This window comes from Dendrobates tinctorius, unplaced genomic scaffold, assembly GCF_039654945.1.
Source record: "Dendrobates tinctorius isolate UK_male_01 unplaced genomic scaffold, ASM3965494v1 ptg000232l, whole genome shotgun sequence".
Lineage (NCBI taxonomy): Eukaryota > Metazoa > Chordata > Amphibia > Anura > Dendrobatidae > Dendrobates > Dendrobates tinctorius.
The window spans coordinates 2,408,862-2,418,260 of NW_027361899.1; the positions used below are offsets into that span (position 1 = coordinate 2,408,862).

Genomic DNA, 9,399 nt, shown 5'->3' on the forward strand with positions numbered 1-9,399 from the left:
AAAAAACTAAACACAAAGATCGAGCTTGACTTGAAATGAGACACAAGCAGAACATAAACGCATGTTCACATTGGCCACAAAAACACATAAAACCTACAAAGTAAAAAAGTGAGCAAAAACTCTGCTGTAACTAAGAAAATAAAAAGCATATTATAAAAGAAGAAATTTGTCAAAATTGTTTTTCTCTATTTTTCACAAATATTTAGGCTTTTCAGCATTTGCCAAAAAAGCTATTAAACAAATAGTAAAAGAGCTACAAACACTGATCACATCGAGCGTTTCATCCGACCTCCCCTCCGCGATCACCATCACCATCATGGAGACGACACAGAAGAGGTTTTGGCAGGATGCAAGAGTGATACATGTATTTACATAAACAGGGAGGAGGCGGAGCTAATCATGCTACAATATGTAGATTAGCAAAAAGCATGAGTTTGTGACTATTGGCCATTTGCAGAAGGAAGATCTGCTATCAATAGACCTATGTCAAGGAAGACAAAGGATAAATATCTTTACTGATGATCAAAGGTACACAAAAACATCCATTGAGGAATTTGCCTAGAAAGTGAAGATTTGCATAGCTCCACCCTCCTCTTGATGATGAGCTGGTTTGGAGTGAGGTGAGCAGCTCACTACAGTATAGAAATCAATGGACTGGAGAGAGCTGTCTGGGATGTTAAGAGTTAACCCCTCTCATGAGTTGTAATTACTGCTCACTCCAGGGTCTGGAGGCCGAGCTTTATTGAAATGAGCTGTAAAAGATAAAAGCTTAATTGAATGAAAATGACAGCAGATAGAAAAAGAAAGTCAATTGCTAAGGCTAGTTTCACACTAGCGTTTATTCCAAGCAGCGCACGGCGCCGCTAAGTCCCGCCCCCTGCCGGCTCCCTGCCCGCCCCATACGGTCATCGCCATCTACTATCGCACATGGACGCTTGCGATCTGCGCACCCTATCTTTAGAACAGGGTGCGCAGATCGTGCGCTGGCCGTGCGCTAGTAGGATTTTGGCGTGCGCTACGCACTTTTGAAGGTGCGCCGAAATGCAACATGGTGCGTTCGGTGCACACGGGCGCAGCTTCAAAAGTGCGCAGCGCACGCTAAAATCCTACTAGCGCACGGCCAGCGCACGATCTGCGCACCCTATGCTAAAGATAGGGTGCGCAGACCGCAAGCGTCCATGTGCGATAGTAGGCGGTGATGACCGGATGGGGCGGGCAGGGAGCCGGCAGGGGGCGGGGCTTAGCGGCGCCGTGCGCTGCGTGGAATAAACGCTAGTGCGAAACTAGCCTAACTTGCTTATTTTCACACTTATTTTGTGAAAAATAGATAGGAAGTTATAACAGTAAATGAAACTTATGTTTATATATCTTAGAGTTTTGTCTGATTCTGAGTATTATTTGTGAGTCTTGATCACTCATTTATCTTTTGACTAAGCACAAGTTTTCAGATTGAGCTTTCATTTTTAAGAAATGCAGGAAAAACCTCTGATATCAACAATCAGGGAGGAAGATCTGGTTTCCAATAACTTTCATGGAAAAAAACATGATTGAAGCCGAAAAAAATCTCAACTGAGCAATTTGCCAAGCAAATGCTATAGATTAAAATTTGAATAGCCCCACCCCTTTCTAAAAAATTCAGATGCCAGAAACTTCGACGTGCAACCATTTATGACCACTCTAAGAGTACGATCACTGAACCAGTTATGAATCCATCTAACCATAGCCTTCTCAATCCCATACTTGGTCATTTTTTCAATAAAGATAATATGAGATACTTTAGCAAATGTTTTAGTGAATTCAAGATATACCACATTTCCCTGATACACACAGTCAGTTTATCCATCAAGCGCAAATACAGCAAGAATAAATACAACGCTTCATTATATTGAATAAGACTAAAAATCAGCACACTCACTCTATTTTTCACAAATATTTGAGACATTGCCAAAAAGCTGTTAAACAAAAGAGTTACAAAAACAGACGACATGGATCGTTTCATCCAACCTCCCCTCCCCGATCACCATCAATATTATGGAGACAACACAGTGAAGGTTTCGCCTGGAGAACACAAGAATGATACAAGTATTTACATAATGAGGAAGAGGCGGAACTGATCCTACAACAATTTGAATTTCATAAGAAAGGGGTAGGAGATATGAATTTCTGAATATTGGCCAGTTGCATAAAGAATATCTGTCATCAGAAGACCTTTGTCGAGTTAAGTAAAGGATGAAGTTCTTCACTGATGATGAAAGGTCCAGAAAAACATTCATTAAGGAGCTTGTCAAGGAAAATGAAGATTTGCATAGCTCCACCCCCTTCTTGAAGATGAAACTAAAAGGAGGGAGGTGAGCAGCTCACTGCTGCATAGAAATCAATGGACTGGAGAAATCTGTCTGGGATGTTAAGAGTTAACCCAGAGTTTTAGAACTTGAGATTACCCTTGATATGTAAAATGTTTTTGTGGCACCCCTGAGGGTTCAGTCGCCACAGAGGTGTTTCACGTCATCCAGAGGTGTGGTATTCTGCTCTCAGGAAAGGAGGGGGGTACTACCCAGAACCCAGACACTTGCATCCAACACTATACCTCCCAGGGCCCGGGACAAGCTAAGCAGAGGGTGTGGGTGGAGAAAGCAGCAGGGGGGAGCTGAAGGAAGTGACAGTGGGAGAGTGAGACAGTTGGAGCTCATCTTTAGACCAGAACACAGTAGAAGGAAAGACAGAAGAACAGAAAGATAAGCTTTAGTAGAAGAGAGAAAGAAGGGGTCCTAGGGGCACGGATAGTGAGAAATCCACCCGTGGGGCCGTATCCACGCCAATGACCTCCGGACAGCACAAGATGTATAATTTTGCATTTCTCCCTGTTAACCCCTTTCTGCCATGTGACGTACTATCCCGTCCATGTGCCCTCGGACTTAATTCCCAGGGACGGGATAGTACGTCACAGCGATCAGCGGCCCCGACATGGTGAGCGCCGCTGATCATGGCCGGGTGTCAGCTGATTATCACAGCTGACACCCGGCACAATGTGACCTGACACGTTAACCCCTTGCACACCACGATCAAACACGATCGCAGTGTACCGGGGGTTAAAGTGAAGCATCGTCAGGGAGGGGGCTCCCTCCGTGCTTCCCTGAGCCTCCCACAGCAGCGCAATGTGCAGCGCTGCTGTGGGGGTCTCCATCCCTGCAGGTCCAAGATGGCGACAGGGACCTTCGGGGGCCTGCAGGGAGCTGGCTTCCTCAGTGCCTGCATAGCGCAGGCACGAGGAAGCCTGCTGCACTGCCTGTGACAGATCGCTGATCTGTCACAGTGATCTGACAGTAAGTTAAAAAAAAAAAAAGTGTAAAAATAATTTTAAAAAAAAATCGCTAAATAAATTAAAAAAAAAAAAATTCCCTAATAAATTCATTTTTTGGAAATAAAAAAAAAACAAACAATAAAAGTACACATATTTAGTATCACCACGTCCGTAAAGACCTGCCCTATAAAACTGTCCCATTAGTTAATCCCTTTAGCGAACCCCTTAAAAAATAAAAGTAAAAAACGAAGCAAAAAATAATGATTTATTATCATACCGCCGAACAAAAAGTGCAATAATGCGCGATCAAAAAGACGCATATAAATATCCATGGTATCGCTGGAAACGGCATCTTGTCCCGCAAAAAACAAGCTGCGATACAGCGTCATCAGCAAAAAAATAAAACAGTTATAGCTCTCAGAATAAAGCGATTCAAAAATAATTATTTTTTATATAAAATTCTTTTCCTTGCATAAAAGCGCCAAAACATAAAAAAAAGACCTAAATGAGGTATCTTTGAACCGTACTGACCCGAAGAATAAAAGGGCTTTATCAATTTTACCGCAGGCGGAACAGTGTAAACGCACCCCCCAAAAGAAATTCATGAAATTCTGATTTTTGTTCATTCTGCGTCCCAAAAATCAGAATAAAAAGTGATCAAAAGATGTCAGGTGCCCGAATATGATACCAATAAAAACGTCAACTCGTCCCGCAAAAAATAAGACCTCACATGACTCGGTGGGTCAAAATATAGAAAAATTATAGCTCTCAATATGTGGTGATGCAAAAACTTTTTTTTACAAAAAAAAGCGTCTTTTAGCGTGTGACAGCTGCCGAACAAAAATCCGCCATAAATAGTAAATCAAACCCCCCGTTATCACCCCCTTAGTTAGGGAAAAATAATAAAATTAAAAGAAAATGTATTTATTTCCCATTAGGGCTAGGGTTAGGGCTAGGGGTGGAGTTAGAATTGGGGGGTTTCCACTGTTTGGGCACATCAGGTGCTCTCCAAATGGAACATGGCGTCTGATCTCAATTCCAGCCAATTCTGCGTTGAAAAAGTCAAATGGTGCTCCTTCCCTTCCAAGCTCTGCCATGTGCCCAAACAGTGTTTTACCCCCACATATGGGGTATCAGCCTACTCAGGCCAAATTGCAAAACAGAGCCTTGTGGTCCCTACTTGTAACACTGGGGCCAGGACAGAACCTTGTGGTCCCCACTTGTAACACTGGGGCCAGGACAGAGCCTTGAAATACCCCACCTGTAACACTGGGGTCAGGACAGAGCCTTGTGGTCCCCACTTGTAACACTGGGGTCAGGACGAGCCTTGTAGTACCTCACTTGTAACACTGGGGTCAGGACAGAGCCTTGTGGTCCCCACTTGTAACACTGGGGTCAGGACAGAGCCTTGTGGTCCCCACTTGTAACACTGGGGTCAGGACAGAGCCTTGTGGTCCCCACTTGTAACACTGAGGCCAGGACAGAGCCTTGTGGTCCCTACTTGTAACACTGGGGCCAGGACAGAACCTTGTGGTCCCCAATTGTAACACTGGGGCCTGGACAGAGCCTTGTAATACCCCACTTGTAACACTGGGGCCAGGACAGAGCCTTGTGGTCCCCACTTGTAACACTGGGGCCAGGACAGAGCCTTGTGGTCCCCACTTGTAACACTGGGGTCAGGACAGAGCCTTGTATTACCCCACTTGTAACACTGGGGCCAGGAAAGAGCCTTGTAGTACCCCACTTGTACAACTGGGGTCAGGAGAGAGCCTTGTGGTCCCCACTTGTAACACTGGGGTCAGGACAAAGCATTGTGGTCCCCACTTGTAACTCTGAGGCCAGGACAGAGCCTTGTGGTCCCTACTTGTAACACTGGGGCCAGGACAGAACCTTGTGGTCCCCACTTGTAAAACTGGAGCCAGGACAGAGCTTTATGGTCCCCACTAGTAACACTGTGGTCAGGACAGAGCCTTGTATTACCCCACTTGTAACACTGGGGCCAGGACAGAGCCTTGTATTACCCCAATTGTAACACTGGGGTCAGGACAGAGCCTTGTGGTCCCCACTTGCAACACTGGGGTCAGGACAGAGCCTTGTGGTCCCCACTTGTAACACTGGGGCCAGGACAGAACCTTGTGTTCCCCACTTGTAACACTGGGGCCAGGACAGAGCCTTGTAATACCCCACTTGTAACACTGGGGTCTGGACAGAGCCTTGTAATACCCCACTTGCAACACTGGGGCCAGGACAGAGCCTTGTGGTCCCCACTTGGAACACTGGGGTCAGGACAGAGCCTTGTATTACCCCACTTGTAACACTGGGGCCAGGACAGAGCCTTGTAGTACCCCACTTGTAACACTGGGGTCAGGACAGAGCCTTGTATTACCCCACTTGTAACACTGGGGCCAGGACAGAGCCTTGTGATCCCCACTTGTAACACTGGGGTCAGGACAGAGCCTTGTATTACCCCACTTGTAACACTGGGGTCAGGACAGAGCCTTCTGGTCCCCACTTGTAACACTGGGGCCAGGACAGAATCTTGTAGTCCCCACTTGCAACACTGGGTCCCAGGACAGAGCCTTGTAATACCCCACTTGTAACACTGGGGTCAGGACAGAGCTTTGTGGTCCCCACTTGTAACACTGGGGTCAGGACAGAGCCTTGTGGTCCCCACTTGTAGCACTGGGGTCAGGACAGAGCCTTGTGGTCCCCACTTGTAACACTGGGGTCAGGACAGAGCCTTGTGGTCCCCACTTGTAACACTGGGGCCAGGACAGAACCTTGTAGTACCCTACTTGTAACACTGGGGTCAGGACAGAGCCTTGTGGTCCACACTTGTAACACTGGGGCCAGGACAGAGCCTTGTGGTCCCCACTTGTAACACTGGGGTCAGGACAGAGCCTTGTAGTACCCCACTTGTAACACTGGGGTCAGGATGAGCCTTGTGGTCCCCACTTGTAACACTGGGGTCAGGACGAGCCTTGTGGTCTTCGCTTGTAACACTGGGGCCAGGACAGAGCCTTGTGGTCCCCACGTGTAACACTGGGGCCAGGAGGGTGAAGCTATGCAGATCTTCACTTTCTAGACAAATTCCTCAATGGATGTTTTTCTGGACCTTTGATCATCAGTAAAGATATTTATCCTTTGTCTTCCTCAACATAGGTCTATTGATAACAGATCTTCCTTCTGCAAATGGCCAATATTCACAAACTCATGCTTTTTGCTAATCTACATATTGTAGCATGATTAGCTCCGCCTCCTCCCTGTTTTTGTAAATACATGTATCACTCTTGTATCCTGCCAAAACCTCTTCTGTGTTGTCTCCATGATATTGATGGTGAGCGGGGAGGGGAGGTCGGATGAAGCGCTCCATGTGATCAGTGTTCGTAGCTCTTTTACTATTTGTTTAATAGCTTTTTGGTAAATTCTGAAAAGCCCAAATATTTGTGAAAAACAGAAGAAAAGCAACTTTGAAAGGATTTTGTTATTATGATGGATGTTTTCTTTTATTTAGTTGTTTCAGAAATTTTGCTTCCTTTTTTGTTATGGTCCCCACGTGTAACACAAGGGCTGGTACAGAGCATTGTGGTACCCCACTTGTAACACTGGGGCCAAGACAGAGCGTTGTGGTCCCTACTTGTAACACTACGGCCAGGACAGAGCCTTCTGGCGCCCCACTTGTAACACTGGGGCCAGGACAGAGCCTTGCAGTACCCCACTTGTAACACTGGGGCCAGGACAGAGCCTTGTGGTCCCTACCAGTAACACTGGGGCCAGGACAGAGCCTTGTGGTCCCCACTTGTAACACTGGGGCCAGGACAGAGCCTTGTGGTCCCTACTAGTAACACTGGGGCCAGGACAGAGCCTTGTGGTCCCCACTTGTAACGCTGGGGCCAGAACAGAGCCTTGTGATCCCCACTTGTAACACTGGGGCCAGTACAGAGCCTTGTGGTCCCTACTAGTAACACTGGGGCCAGGACAGAGCCTTGTGGTCCCCACTTGTAACGCTGGGGCCAGGACAGAGCCTTGTGGACCCCACTTGTAACACTGGGGCCAGGACAGAGCCTTGTGGTCCCTACTAGTAACACTGGGGCAAGGATAGAGCCTTGTGGTCCCTTCTTGTAACCCTATGGCCAGGACAGAGCCTTGTGGTACCCCACTTGTAACACTGGGGCCAGGACAGAGCCTTGTAGTCCCCACTTGTAACACTGGGGCCAGGACAGAGCCTTCTGGCGCCCCACTTGTAACACTGGGGCCAGGACAGAGCCTTGTAGTACCCCACTTGTAACACTGGGGCCAGGACAGAGCCTTGTGGTCCCTACTAGTAACACTGGGGCCAGGACAGAGCCTTGTGGTCTCCACTTGTAACACTGGGGCCAGGACAGAGCCTTGTGGTCCCTACTAGTAACACTGGGGCCAGGACAGAGCCTTGTGGTCCCCACTTGTAACGCTGGGGCCAGAACAGAGCCTTGTGATCCCCACTTGTAACACTGGGGCCAGTACAGAGCCTTGTGGTCCCTACTAGTAACACTGGGGCCAGGACAGAGCCTTGTGGTCCCTACTAGTAACACTGGGGCCAGGACAGAGCCTTGTGGTCCCCACTTGTAACACTGGGGTTAGGACAGAGCCTTGTGGTCCCCACTGCAAACACTTCCATTTGGATGTGCAAGCATTTATCACCACTCTTTGATTATGATGATATAAAACCTACAAGAGAAAAAGTGAGCAAAAGTCCTACTGTAACTAAATAAAACGCAAAAAGTGCATTACAATAGAGTTTTTAGTAAAAAATTTTTTAATCAAACATAGAATAAAAGCCGACCCACTATGACAAGGTAACTCTGATATGGACAGTCCTACACTGTATAATATTATTAACCTTACCATGTGTCAGTGTTGACATCAGTGTGTGAATAAAGGTAGACAAAAGGACTGGGCCCAACCCGTGGAAAACCAGTCTGGGGGAGCCTTACATACAATTTCCGGCTCGGAAGAGGGAGGCCACACCCCGGCTTGCACAAAATGCAATAATAAAAAAAAAAAACTAAACACAAAGATCGAGCTTGACTTGAAATGAGACACAAGCAGAACATAAATGCATGTTCACATTGGCCACAAAAACACATAAAACCTACAAAATAAAAAAGTGAGCAAAAACTCTGCTGTAATTAAGAAAATAAAAAGCATATTATAAAATAAGAAATTTGTCAAAGTTGTTTTTCTCTATTTTTCACAAATATTTGTGTTTTTCAGCATTTGCCAAAAAGCTATTAAACAAATAGTAAAAAAGCTATAAACACTGATCACATGGAGCGTTTCATCTGACCTCCTCTCCCCGATCACCATCAATATCATGGAGACGACACAGAAGAGGTTTTGGCAGGATACAAGAGTGATACATGTATTTACATAAACAGGGAGGAGGCGGAGCTAATCATGCTACAATATGTAGATTAGCAAAAAGCATGAGTTTGTGACTATTGGCCATTTGCAGAAGGAAGATCTGTTATCAATAGACCTATGTTGAGGAAGACAAAGGATAAATATCTTTACTGATGATCAAAGGTACTCAAACATCCATTGAGGAATTTGCCTAGAAAGTGAAGATTTGCATAGCTCCACCCTCCTCTTGAAGATGAGCTGGTTTGGAGCCAGGTGAGCAGCTCACTACAGTATAGAAATCAATGGACTGGAGAGAGCTGTCTGGGATGTTAAGAGTTAACCCCTCTCATGAGTTGTAATTACTGCTCACTCCAGGGTCTGAAGGCCGAGCTTTATTGAAATGAGCTGTAAAAGATAAAAGCTTAATTGAATGAAAATGACAGCAGATAGAAAAAGAAAGTCAATTGCTAAGGCTAGTTTCACACTAGCGTTTATTCCACGCAGCGCACGGCGCCGCTAAATCCCGCCCCCTGCCGGCTCCCTGCCCGCCCCATACGGTCATCGCCATCTACTATCACACATGGACGCTTGTGATCTGCGCACCCTAAATTTAGCACATGCTGCGTTCGGCGCACATGGGCGCAGCTTCAAAAGTGCGCAGCGCACGCCAAAATCGTACTAGCGCACGGCCAGCGCATGATCTGTGCACCCTATAC

At 46.4% G+C, this 9,399-nt stretch overlaps 2 pseudogenes; one reads left to right on the forward strand and one right to left on the reverse strand.

The window, feature by feature from the left end:
• Positions 1-202: 202 nt before the first annotated feature.
• LOC141060169 (U7 small nuclear RNA) lies at positions 203-265 on the reverse strand (annotated as a pseudogene).
• A 6,414-nt stretch (positions 266-6,679) lies between these two features.
• LOC141060170 (U7 small nuclear RNA) lies at positions 6,680-6,741 on the forward strand (annotated as a pseudogene).
• The last annotated feature ends 2,658 nt before the right edge of the window (positions 6,742-9,399 follow it).